Below are 14,429 nucleotides of genomic sequence, written 5' to 3' on the forward strand. Positions count from 1 at the left end.
GAATGATGCTTAATGAACTATGTGGATGAGGAATTTATCTCTCATGCTCATGACTCATTCAGTTCCTTTTGCAATTTCAAAGGGAACAACTTCAGTTAACCTTTACTGGCAATACAAGGTTATCATTAATAAATAGCCACAGTGTAATAGTTATTATAATTCAGAATAACAGTGATTGGAATAAAGTATTTTGTAGTCATTGGTGGAAAATATATTCATTCAAAACTATAGACAATATTAGAAGTTATATTTTAATCTTCATTCCTCTTCCCACACACTATAAAGGAACCCAATTTCTCTCCTTTTTTACTTCTTTTTTTCTTTATTGTGCTCTAAATAATATTAATGCTATCAATGTATCAACATAGCCTAGTTCTGAAGTGTTTTTAAAAGATCACTCATGAACACAGTTAAAAAAAGAAAAAAAAGAAGAAGCTCAGAAATGCAAAGAATTGTAAAAAGAGTGAGTGACTCTCACCCTTACAAGGAGAAAATTAATGATAATGTTCAAACTCAACAGTGAACTGAGGTCTCAGGACAATCAGATAATCATAAATTTGAGAAAGAGAGCTGCCTAAGGGAGAAACAGATCCTGAACACTTGCTTAAATGAGGCAGCCATCACTGAGCTTCATATAAGCCAATAGAAAGATACAGCTGAATCTTCTAAATTAATAAGCATTAAATGTAAAGAATGAGAATCTTGGAGAGCTTTCCTGTAGTACTAATTGGGAGAGCAAAACAGAACAGCAGTCAGTAACAATACCAAAACAAAGCTGTCTTCCCTATTTTGCCTTGGACCATGCACCTTCATCTGCTGGAGTCAGAAAAGCAAAGTGAAAAAAGAATCACTAACCAGGGAAGGGAGCAGGAATATTTACTCTACCCAGCACTATAGCTAGAGGAGGAACATGTGTTGAGCGTGTCCTGACCCAGAGACACAGCACATGACTAAAACTGATGTTTAATTAGAAGTGCAAGCTCTTCCCCAGCCTCTATGATCAAGCAAGCATGAACTGGATAAAAATAATGACAGTACAGTTAGGAGAGATGAAAGACATATTATCTCTAGAGACCAGCACAAAGGAAAGATTTAAACCCAGGTAGGAAGCAGACATTAAGAAACTGACCTCTGGAAAACCAAGTCCTTCCTTAATCATAAGATATCAGGAAAGGGGTTTGAATCCTATAGTGCACTGAGGATATTCATAACAACAGCATATCTCAATTAAGCCCATCTTCTAAAGGCCTGAAGAAAGAAATGAAACATTCATGTTTGAGCATAAAAACAACCCAGAAAACTTAACATCATCATCTACTTTCTTACATAATATCTCTAGCTTTCATTAAAAGTTATTAGGCATAAAATCTATAAGGAAAAGCATACTTTGAAGCCATAAAGCATTCCTCAGGACCAAACTCTGATATGACACACACAGTAGAAACAATAAGAAAAGCAATTTAAAATAACTTTGTGAACTTGGATTAGCTTTAAATATACACTAAAAACTCTAGGACAACCACTTAAAAAGGTAAAAAATGCAAAATATAACGATGCAAATATGTTAAGAAAGGAGAATAATAGAACCATAAGTGGTACAAAAGAAATGAAGACAAAAATGGGCAAAAAAAAACATACAACAAATATAAAACAGTAACAAATATGGAGGCTATTAATCCAACTATACCAATAACTACTTTGAACATCAATGGCTTATACACAGCAGTTGAAAGAGATTATAAGAATGGATTAAAAAACACAACCTAACTATATATGTTGTCTACAAAACCCCATTTTAAATATAAAGATACATACAGATAAGAAGCAAATGGATGGAGAAAAATGTATAATTCTAAAACTAGAGTATTAGTCGCTCAGTCGTGCCCAACTCTTTGCAACCCCATGGACTGTAGCCCACCAGGCTTCTTGTCCGTGGAATTCTCCAGGCAAGAGTACTGGAGTGGACAGCCATTCCCTTCTCCATGGTATCCTCCCAACCTAGGGATCAAGCTTGTGTCTCCTGCATTGTAGGCAGATTCTTTACCATCTGAGCCACAAGGGAAGTCTGCTAACACTATTCCTCCTGCAAAAAAAAACCAAGAGTAACTATGTTAATTTCAGACAGAGCAGACTTCAAAGCAAGGAAAGTTATCAGGATAAAGAAGGGTACATATCTACATAATGATAAAGGAATCAGTTCTCCAAGAAGACATAACAATCCTCAATACTTCTACAATTAAAAACAGAATGTCAAATTACATGAGGCAGAAACTGATAGAATTCATCCCAAGGAGAAAGGGGTGAATCTTGTTACCCCTTTGTCAGAAATGGACAGGACTAGTGGGCAAAAAAGCTATGACCAACCTAGACAGCATATTAAAATCCAGAGACATTACTTTGCCGACAAAGGTCCATCTAGTCCAAGCTATGGTTTTTCCAGTAGTCATGTATGGATGTGAGAGTTGGATTATAAAGAAAGCTGAGCGCCAAAGAATTGATGCTTCTGAACTGTGGTGCTGGAGAAGACTCTTGAGAGTCCCTTGGACTGCAAGGAGATCAAACCAGTCCATCCTAAAGAAAATCAGTCCTGAATATCCATTGGAAGGACTGATGCTGAAGCTGAAATTCCAATATTTTGGCCACCTGATGTGAAGAGCTGACTCATTGGAAAAGACCCTGATGCTGGGAAAGATTGAAGGCAGGAGTAGAAGGGGATGACAGAGGATGAGATGGTTGGATGGCATCACCGATTTGATGGACATGAGTTTGAGCAAGCTCCAGGAATTGGTGATGAACAGGGAAGCCTGGCATGCTGCAGTTCATGAGATCGCAAATAGTTGGACACAACTCAGTGAACTGAACTGAACTGAACTCTAACTTATGCAACGATAACAGAATAAATATTTTTTTCAAACTTACATGGAGCATCCACCAAGACATCACATTCTGAGACATATTTTAACTGAGATACACTTTAGCAAATTTAAAAGAGAAATGATTTAAGTTTTCTATTTGAGTGGCTATGGTTCCCATTGTAAGGTTTGGCCTTCAGAAAAGAGTAATTATGAAGCTCTTTGAAGGTGGTGGGGCTTCTTCATATATTTAATTCTCAAGTATTGGTGAAAGGTATGCCCGCTGGATCCTCCCAGTATGGGTGAGTAGGTTTTAAATGACAGTTGCACTCTAATATTTCAATGAGTCTAAGCCTCTGAACCTCTGTAGTTTTTTATTCTAATTGGAGTATAATTGTTGTACAATGTTTGTTAGTTTCTGCTATACAACAAAGTGAGTCAGCTATACGTATATATATATATATATTCCCTCACTCTAGAACCTCAGCTCCCAACAACTCCATCCCAGGACTCTAAGTTGTCAGTTGTCACAGGGCACCAAGCTGAGTTCTCTGTGCTATACAGCAGCTTCCAACTAGCTATTTACACACGGTGGTATGTATATGTCAATGTTACTCTCTCAATTTGTCCCACCTTCTCCTTACCCCATTAAACCAAGGAGATCTAGCATTTCTGATTCACTCATGATCGGCTACCTTTTGGTAAGGAACGCAAGGTTGCATTTCAAAGGGGTTTTGTCACTTTATCAGTAATTTATGAATATTCCAATTGTTTCAAATCTTTGCTAATACTTGACTGTGGTAAGTTGTTTGTTTTGTTTTTTTTTTACCATTTTAATAGGTGTGTAATCTTATTTCATTATGGTTTTAATTTGTACTTCCCTCATGACTAAGGCTCCAGAGCATTTTTTCACGTGCACAGTGAACACTCATATATATTCTTATAAAGTATCTCTTCAATTTTTTACCCATTTATAGTGTTGTTTTATTTATACTGTTTTTCTTTTATGGTTGAATCTTAAGAGATATAAATACTTGGGGTATAAAAATATTTTCAGGATATAAGGTATTTTTAAATTTATTTATTAAAATATATTCTCCTAATTTATGGCCCGAATTTTCATTTTCTTACAGTGACTTTCAATGAAGAGAAGTTTTTGATTTGGATGAAGTCCAGTTCATCATTTTTCTCTTTTTTGCATTATGACTTTTTTGTCCCACCTGAAAATCATAGTCAGTAACAATCATTTTCTACTACATACTTTTTGTGGTTGTCTGTTTAACAAATTTTATAACTGTTGCTTTTATGATCAGGTCTGTGATCTACATTGAGTTAAATTATTATGTACCATGAGAAATAAGAGTCAAGATTCACTTTTTAAACTATATACAGAGAGACCCAGTTGCTTCTATACCAGATGTTGAAAACACTATCTTTTCTCTTATACAATTGCCTTGCCATCCTTGTCAAAAATTGGCACAAATGTGCCTCAATTATCATAACAGTATAGGAAATTTTGAAACCAGCTAATTTATGTCATATAACTCTGGCCTTTTTAAAAAATAATACACAGTAAAACTGGATTTTAAGAGTTTTTTATTGCTACATTTATTTTAGAATCAGCTTATCAATTTCTACAAAGAAAAAATTTGTTGAGATATTGATTTGGATTGTGTTGATTGACAGATCAATTTGGATCAAATTTCCCTTTTAAAAATATTATCATCTAACATAGAAGCACTGTAAAAATATCCACTTAAATAGGCCTTCTTTAATTACTCTCAGTAGTGTTTTATAGTTTCTGTTGTAAATTAAACATTTTATTTAACATAGATAAAATTATTCATTTATGAGGCTTTTGATAATTTTATTGTTCATTTTTAAAAATGATGCCTATTTTTCATTTATACAAGCAAGTGATTTTTTTCAATCAACTGTTTAATGGTTTTATAAAGTCAGGTAGCAGATCTAGAAACTTTTATTAGATTCCTTAGAATTTCTAAATATACAATGATGACTTCAGCAAATAAGTGAGTGAAGTTGCTCAGTCGTGTCCGACTCTTTGCGACCCCATGGATTGTAGCCTACCAGGCTCCTCCGTCCATGGGATTCTCCAGGCAAGAATACTGGAGTGGGTTGCCATTTCCTTCTCCAGGGGATCTTCCCGACCCAGGGATCGAACCCGGGTCTCCGGCATTGGAGGCAGACGCTTTAACCTCTGAGCCACCAGGGAAGTCTTCAGCAAATAAAGGCAGTTTAATTCTCTTTACAAGTTGTATGCCCAGATTTCTTTTTCTTGATTTAATAATTAGCAAAATATCCAGTTCAATATTAAATGGAAATAGTGAGAGTGAAAAATCTTTGTCTTTTCCTAATAATAGTGAATGTATACAATAATAGTGAAATGCAAAAAAGATCTTCACGATTCAAATAAAGATGGTGTGATCACCAACCTAGAGCCAGACATCCTGGAATGAGAAGTCAATTGGGACTTAGGACGCTTCACTATGAACAAAGCTAGTGGAAGTGATGGAATTCCAGTTGAGCTATTTCAAATCCTAAAAGATGATGCTGTGAAAGTGCTGCACTCAATATGCCAGCAAATTTTTAAAACGCAGCAGTGGCCACAAGACTGGAAAAGGTCAGTTTTAATTCCAATCCCAAAGAAAGGCAATGCCAAAGAATGCTCAAACCCATCTCACACATTAGCAAAGCAATGCTCAAAATTCTCCAAGCCATGCTTCAACAGTACGTGAACCATGAACTTCCAGATGCTCAAGCTGGATTTAGAAAAGGCAGAGGAATCAGAGATCAAATTGCCAACATCTGTTGGATCATCAAAAAAGCAAGAGAGTTCTAGAAAAATATCAACTTGTGCTTTATTGACTATGCAGAAATGACTATGTGTGGACCACAATAAACTCTGGAAAATTCTTAAAGAGATGGGAAAAAAATTGAAGAGATACTATAAGAATATATATGAGTGCTCACTGCCTCTTGAGAAATCTGTACGCAGGTCAGGAAGCAACAGTTACAACTGGACATGGAACAACAGACTGGTTCCAAATAGGAAAAGGAGTACGTCAAGGTTGTATATTGTCACCGTGCTTATTTAACTTATATGCAGAATACATCATGAGAAACGCTGGGCTGGAGGAAGCACAGCTGGAATCAAGATTGCCAGGAGAAATATCAATAACCTCAGATAGGCAGATGACACCACCATTGTGGCCAAAAATGAGAACTATAGAGCCTCTTGATGAAAGTGAAGAGGAGAGTGAAAAAGTTGCCTTAAAACTCAACATTAAGAAAACTAAGATCATGGTATCTGGTCCCATCACTTCATGGCAAATAGATGGGGAAACACTGGAAACAGTGATAGACTATTTTGGTAGGCTACAAAATCACTGCAGATGGTGGCTGCACCCATGAAGTTAAAAGATGCTTCCTCCTTGGAAGAAAAGTTATGACCAACCTAGACAGCATATTAAAAAGCAGAGACATTACTTTGCCAACAAAGGTCTGTCTAGTCAAGGCTATGGTTTTTCCAGTACTCATGTATGGATGTGAAAGTCAGACTGTAAAGAAAGCTGAGCACCGAAGAATCGATGCTTTTGAACTGTGGTGTTGAAGAAGACTCTTGAGAGTCCTTTGGACTGCAAGGCAATCCAACTAGTCCATCCTAAAGGAAATCAGTCCTGAATACTCATTTGAAGGACCTACGCTGAAGCAGAAACTCCAATACTTTGGCCCCCTGATGTGAAAAACTGACTCATTTGAAAAGTCCCTGATGCTGGGAAAGATTTAAGGCAGGAGGAGAAGGGGACAACAGAGGACGAGGTAGTTGGATGGCATCACCAACTCAACGGACATGAGTTTGAGTAAACTCCGGGAGTTGGTGATGGACAGGGCAGCCTGGTGTACCACAGTCCATGGGGTCGCAAAGAGTCAGACACGACTGAGCAACTGAACTGAAGTGAACTGAATAATAGTGAGGAAGAATTCAGCTAGTTCTGTCTTAGATATTTCGTTTCTCTCCTTTTAATGTTCGTTTTCATTTAAATATTTGTGAAAAATCCAAATAGCTCTTCTAAAATTCATGCTACTTCCATCATCTTTGACATTTTGGGGTCTATTTCTGTTGATTTTTTAAAAATGTCTGGTTATTGAGTCACATTTTCCTGCTTCTTGGTGTGTTTAGGTTTTTGAATTGGATGCTGAACTTTGTGAGAATTGCATTATTGAGTGTGTTTTTTGAAATGCCTTTCTATAAAGAATGGTAAGTGCTGTTTTGGCAGGCAGATACTGGCAGTTTAGTTTGATTCTTTTCAGGTATATACTTTTTTCCTTTTTTCTCTTCCAGTATACTGATACAGCGGAGAAGGCAATGGCCCCCCACTCCAGTACTCTTGCCTGGAAAATCCCGTGGACGGAGGAACCTGGTAGGCTACAGTCCATGGCGTCGCTAAGAGTTGGACATGACTGAGCGACTTCACTTTCACTTTTCCCTTTCATGCACTGGAGAAGGAAATGGCAACCCACTCCAGTATTCTTGCCTGGAGAAACCCAGGGACGGCAGAGCCTGGTGGGCTGCCGTCTATGGGGTCACACAGAGTCGGACACGACTGAAGCAACTTAGCAGCAGCAGCAGCATACTGATACAGAATTGACATGGGTGTGCTAAGTAGTTTCCATCATGTCCAATTCTTTGTGACCCTATGGACCATGGCCCACCAGGCTGTTCTGTCCATGGGATTCTCCAGACAAGAATACTGGAGTGGGTTGCCATATTCTCCTGCAGGAGATCTTCATGACTCAGGGATCAAACCCACATCTCTTACATCTCCTGCATTGGGAGATAGGTTCTTTACCACTAGTGCAACCTGGGAAGCCAGAATTGACATATAGCACTGTGTTATAGATTTCCCTGGTGGCTCAGATGGTAAAGCGTCTGTCTACAATGCGGGAGACCCGGTTCAGTCCCTGGGTTGAGAAGATCTCCTGGAGAAGGAAATGGCAACTCACTCCAGTATTCTTGCCTAGAAAATCCCATGGACGGAGGAGCCTGGTAGGCTACAGTCCATGGGGTCACACAGAGTCGGACACAACTGAGCGGCTTCACTTCTACTTTCACTGTATTATAAGTACAATGTTGGACTTAGACATATCAAGAAATTATTATCATAATAAATTAGATGAAACATCCATCATCTCATATGATAAAAAATTAAATAACAGGAAAAATGTTCTTTCTTATGATGAATACTCTTAGGATTTACTCTCTTAACAACTTCCATATATAATGTGTGTGCATGGATGCTAAGTTGCTTCAGTCATGTCCAACTCTTTGCAACCCTATGGACGAAAGCCTGCCAGGTTCCTCTGTATACGGGATTTTCCAGGCCAGAATACTGGAGTGGGTTGCGATAACCTCCTTCAGGGGATGTTTCCAACCCAGGGAACGAACCCTCGTCTCCTGCATTGGTAGGCAGGTACTTTATCACCAGTGCCACCAGGGAAGACTCCATATATAATGTTGCTAAAGCTCAATCATGTCCAGCTTTTGCAACCCCATGGACTGCAGCACACCAGGCTTCCCCGTCCTTCACCATCTCCCTGAGTTTTGTCAAACACATGTCCATTGAGTCAGTGATGCCATTCAGACATCTTATCCTCTTTCATCCACTTCTCTTTCCCTCAGTCTTTTCCAGCATCAGGGTCTTTTCCAATGAGTTGGCTCTTCGCATCAGGTGGCCAAAGTAGTGCAGCTTCAGCTTCAGCATCAGTCCTTCCAATGAATATTCAGGACTAATTTCCTTTAGGATTGACTGGTTTGATCTCTTTGCAGTCCAAGGGACTCTCAAGAGTCTTCCCCAGCACCACAGTTCAAAGGCATCAATTCTTGAGCCTCAGGTTTTTTTTATTGTCCAGCTCTTACATCTATACATGACTACTCGAAAAAGCAGAGCTTTGACTATACGAACCCTGTAGGCAAAGTAACGGCTCTACTTTTTAATACACAGTCTAGGTTTGTCTTTTTACCTTTTCATACTGTTCATGGGGGTGGGGGTGCAAAGAACTGACTCATTGGAAAAGACCCTGATGCTAGGAAATACTGAAAGCAGGAGGAGAAAGGGATGACAGAGGATGAGATGGTTGGATGGCATCACCAACTCAATGGACATGAGTTTGAGCAAGCTTTGGGAGTTGGAGATGGACAGGGAAGCCAGGCATGCTGCAGTACATGGAGTCGCAAAGAGTTGGACATGATTAAGTGACTGAACTGAACTGAGGTTTGTCATTTGTTCATGATATTTATCATCTTGCAAAGTTTATCCGTGGTACTTATTTATCTTACAACTGGAAGTTTGTACCTTTTGACTGCCTTCATCCAATTTCCCCTCCCTCATCATCTGCCTCCAGTAACCACAAATGTAATCTCTTTTGCTATGAGTGAGTTTATTTTTGAAGTATAATTGACCTAAAACACTATTTTAGCTTCAGCTACACAACATAGTGATTCAATATTTCTATGCATTTCAAAATGATTGCCAGTTCACTTCAATTCTCTCAGTCGTGTCGGACTCTTTGTGACCTCATGGACTGCAGCACGCCAGGCTTCCCTGTCCATCACCAACTCCCAGAGCTTACTCAAACCCATGTCCATCGAGTCGGTGTGCTATTCAACCATCTCATCCTCTGTCGTCCCCTTCGCCTCCTGCCTTCAATCTTTCCCAGCATCAGGGTCTTTTCCAATGAGTCAGTTCTTCACATCAGGTGGCCAGAGTGTTGGCGTTTCAGCTTCAGCATCAGTCCTTCCAATGAATATTCAGGACTGATTTTCTTTAGGATGGACTGGGTGAATCTCCTTGCAAGCCAAGGGACTCTCAAGAGTCTTCTCCAACACCATAGTTCAAAAGCACTAATTCTTTGATGCTCAGATTTCTGTATAGTCCAACTCTCACATCCACACATGAGTACTGGAAAAACCAAAGCTTTGACTAGATGGAGCTTTGTTGGCAGAGTAATGTATCTGCTTTTTAATATGCTGTCTAGGTTGGTCATAACTTTTCTTCTAAGAAGCAAGTATCTTTTAATTTCATGGGTGCATTCACCATCTGCAGTGATTTTGGAGTGCCAAAAAATAAAGTCTGACACTGTTTCCATTTTCCCCCCATCTATATGCCATGAAGGGATGGGACCAGATGCCATGATCTTAGTTTTCTGAATGTTGAGTTAAACCAGCTTTTTCACTCTCCTCTTTCACTTTCATCGAGAGGCTTTTTAGTTTTTCTCTCTTTCTGCCATAAGGGTGGTGTCATATGCATATCTGAGGTTATTCATATTTCTCCCAGCAATCTTGATTCCAGGATGTGCTTCATCCAGCCCAGCACTTCACATGATGTACTCTGCATATAAGTTAAATAAACAGTGTGACAATATACAGCCTTGACGTACTCCTTTCCCTACTTGGAACCACTCTGTTTATCCATGTCCAGTTCTAACTGTTGCTTCTTGACCTGCATACAGATTTCTCTGGAGGCAGGTAAGGTGGTCTGGTAGTCCCATCTCTTGAACTCGCTTGCTTTATCTATGATCCAACAGATGTTGGCAATTTGACCTCTGGTTCCTCTGCCTTTTCTAAATCCAGCTTGAATATCTGGAAGTTCTCAGTTCAGGTAGTGTTGAAGCTTAGCATGGAGAATTTTGAGCATTACTTTGCTAGTGTGTGAGATGAGTACACTTGTGTGTTAGTTTGAACATCTTTGGCATTGCCTTTCTTTGGGATTAAAATGAAAACTGACCTTTTCCAGTCCTGTGGTCACTCCTCAGTTTTCCAAATTTGCTGGCATATTGAGTGCAGCACTTTCACAACATCATCTTTTAGGATTTGAAATAGCTCAACTGGAATTCCATCACCTCCACTAGCTTTGTTTGTAGTGATGCTTCCGAAGACCCACTTGACTTCACATTCCAGGATGTCTGGCTTTAGGTGAGTGATCACACCATCGTGGTTATCTGGTTCAGGAAGATGTTTTTTGCACAGTTCTTCTGTGTATTCTTGCCACCTCTTCTGTTTCTCTTTGGTCCATACCATTCCTGTCCTTCATTGTGCCCATCTTCGCATGAAATGTTCCCTTGATATCTCTAATTTTCTTGAAGAGATCTCTAGTCTTTCCCATTCTATTGTTTTCCTCTATTTCTTTATACTGATCGCTGAGGAAGGCTTTCTTACCTCTTCTTGCTATTCTTTGGAAATCTGCATTCAAATGGGCATATCTTTCCTTTTCTCCTTTGCCTTTCACTTCTCTTCTTTTCTCAGCTATTTGTAAGGCCTCTTCAGACATCCATTTGGCTCTTTTTGCATTTGTTTTTCTTGGGGATGTTCTTGATCCTTGTCTCCTGAGAATACTTAACTTACAACTCTCTGGTGGGCTTCTGCTGGCTTTGTACACTTTGACTTTTATATACGTAAAACTCGTATTCAAGAAGGACTGAAGGAAATGCCTACTGTGTTTCCTGGAGCTCACTTTTCTGCATAATTTTCTTCGTTCTGCCCTATAAATGCTGCTGCCTCAATAGTCCCATACTTCTAGTCAGCAACTCCTAATTTCAGTGAGGCCATAGGATTCTGTTTGGGTTCCTCCTTCATGCACCTAAAGGTTCAGAAATTGCCTCCAGCAGAGAAGTGGAAGAATCATAGACTTACCTTCTCTTGTTTCCTTCTCTCAGGGATTACAGTCCTATACTGCCTATTTTTTCACGTCTGAAATAGCTTTTCATATATTTTTCCTAATTTTTTTCACTGTTATGATTAAGGTCATGTATAGTTTTATTATTCTGTCAGAGCTGGAAGCAAAATTTAACAGTTTGTCTCTTTTAAAAAACTTTTTAAAAATATCTCTTAGAATAATTTTAGATTTGTAGAAGAGTTACAAGAATATTACAGAGAATTTATATATAGATCCCCTACTGTTATCATTTTTATAGTACATTTGTCATGACTAATAAACTGTTCTTACTTCATTCTCATTAATTAAAGGCCATACTTTGTTAAGATTTCATTAATTTTTCCTAATGTTCTTTTTCTACCCTAGGACCCCATCTATGATACATTACATTCATATGTCATGTCTTGTTAGGATCCTACACTGTATAGTTTTTCAGCCTTTCCCTGTTTTTGATGACCTCAACAATTTGCTTTTGTTTCCTGCTTTCCTTAAACTTTATTAAAAAACTTTTGTGTAATCAAAACTTTTTTATTAATCAAATAAAGAGTGTAATATGTCATTTTATCTACCAAATTAATGAAGTAGTCAAAAATTATAAAACTTTATTTTGATAATTCCCATATAATTGTTCTCCTCTTTAGAGTAGCTTATATCTGTACTTAAAAGCTCCAAACATACCTGAATTTCTTTGTGCATCATTTTCATTTTTACATATTATTTCATAAGTATCTTGGGGGTGAAAACTACAGCCTGTTACTCAGATCTCAAGAAGAGGTAGCAGTCATCATGGAGAAAACAGGCAAATGGTGGAAGGTGCTACATTCATATAATCACAAGAGTGAAGACAACAAAGCTTCAAAGGAATCTGATTCGGTTGGGGTTAAAGGTTCTATTGCTATCCCATTGGACAAGGTCTAGTCTAAACAGTCCAGCAATAAACTCCATGCTTGAGAGCAATGGCATTTTAATAACAAATATCCCATCTGTGATGGTTGTGTGTTTAGTTGGCTAGGCTATGATGCCCAATTGTTTGGTCAAACACTAGTCTACATGTTTCTGTCAAGGTATTTTTTAAGATGTGATTAACATTTAGAATCAGTGGATGAGACTAATCCAATCAGTTGAAGGCCATATAAACAAACAGTGGCGTCCCCCGAGAAAAAAATTCTGCTTCTGGACAGTCTTCAGACTCAAAACTGCAGCACCAACTCTTGCTGGAATTCTCAACCAGCTGACCTGCCCTGAAGATTTTGGATTTGCAAGGTCCCACAGGGAGTTGGTGATGGACAGAGATGCCTGGCGTGCTGCAGTTCATGGGGTCGAAAAGAGTCGGACACGACCGAGCAACTGAACTGAACTGAACAGTCATGTAGGCCAATTCCTTAAAGTAAATCTCTCCTCTCTCTCTCTCAAGTGCTCTCTCTCCCTCTCTCTCTCTGTATATATATATATGTGTGTGTGTGTGTGTGTGTGTGTACATACATGTATATATGTCCCTTGAACAACACTGGTTTGAACTGCATAGATCCAGTTACAGGTGGCTATTTTTCAATCATAAATACTACAGTACTACATAATCCCTAGTTATTTGAATCTGCAGATATGCAGAAAATATGGATATGGAGGACCAACTATAAAGTATGTACAAATTTTTGACTGCATGTAAAGTCAGGGCCTCTAATCCCCACATTATTTAAAAGTCAGCTGTATATAAAAAAATCTCAGATTGTTTTTGTTCTCTGAAGAACTCTTAATGATACACTATCTAATGAATTAGTTGTGGGTCTACCAATGGGAATGGTGAATGGGAAGGAGTTGGGTCAAGATAGAGAAGAAAAGTTCTGAAGAGAACCTATCTCTTCTGGAGTAGTGTGAGCCTGGGCTCTCCAGGGACCCTCTAGCTTCTGCTGCCCTGTGGCTACTCTCACTTATTCCATTCAAGTGTAAACAATAACTTACATAATCATACAACCTAATTTATTTAGTTCTTCTCTTAATGAGATCCTGCTGGAATTCTAACAGCAGCCCTCAGGGACTTGGCCTGGGCCCAGGTTCTTGCTGCCTCTGGCCAACCCTGAAAGCGGAGTAAGGAATTACTACAAAGTGTCAACAAAAAACAGAAAGTAAGAGATATATATTGGAAAATGCAATCTAAGGTTAAAAAAATGAATCAGTAAATAGGGCAAAGATAATCACTGTTATTGAGAAAGCCTACAATCTGTATTAAAGCTAAAACTGTCTTTATTTTTCTCTTAATATTCTTTGAACTTGCACATTGTTACAACAGCATTTTAAGCTCTTCATATGTATTTATTAATTTACTTCCAAGCTAACCCTAAAAGTTAAGTGCTATGATAAAATCCATTTTCAAGTTGAGAAAGGGAAGGCAGAAGGAGATGAAGTAACTTCTACAAAGTTCCAGAGTTTTAAGTACAAGGGCTGGTTTTGAAACCAGACAGTATATATCCAGAAGCCACATTTTAAAATATGATGTTGCACAGGTTTATTCACTGTTCTTTTATCATTCCCTCCAATGTGTACAGAAAAAAAAAAAAAAAAAACAAGGACAATTTGTCACACTTCCTTCATATTGTTATAAATGTATTTTCTTTCTAGAATAAATAAGGCCCCAAAATCCAAATATGCCAGCTGAAGTATAACAATCAACAAAACGACATTTTCTAGCTATTCTAATCAACTAAAATTAGAGTACAAATAAATAAACTTAGAAATGAGAACACAAAGTAGAGAATAAATTTTTGAATACATTAATCTTATACCAATACATCAAAATCTAGATAAAATAGCTGATTTTTAAGAGTGTATATAACAGCATATTTACATA

At 38.2% G+C, this 14,429-nt stretch overlaps 1 long non-coding RNA gene across 1 annotated transcript; it reads left to right on the forward strand.

Moving 5' to 3' along the window:
• Window positions 1-3,656: 3,656 nt before the first annotated feature.
• On the forward strand, window positions 3,657-11,234 carry LOC145522050 (uncharacterized). Its single transcript, XR_014065874.1, has 2 exons — window positions 3,657-5,291; window positions 10,885-11,234. It is a non-coding gene; the product is annotated as an uncharacterized LOC145522050 (long non-coding RNA).
• Window positions 11,235-14,429: the final 3,195 nt, after the last annotated feature.

Source organism: Giraffa tippelskirchi, chromosome 9, assembly GCF_054371585.1.
Source record: "Giraffa tippelskirchi isolate mGirTip1 chromosome 9, T2T-mGirTip1v1.2.pri, whole genome shotgun sequence".
NCBI lineage: Eukaryota > Metazoa > Chordata > Mammalia > Artiodactyla > Giraffidae > Giraffa > Giraffa tippelskirchi.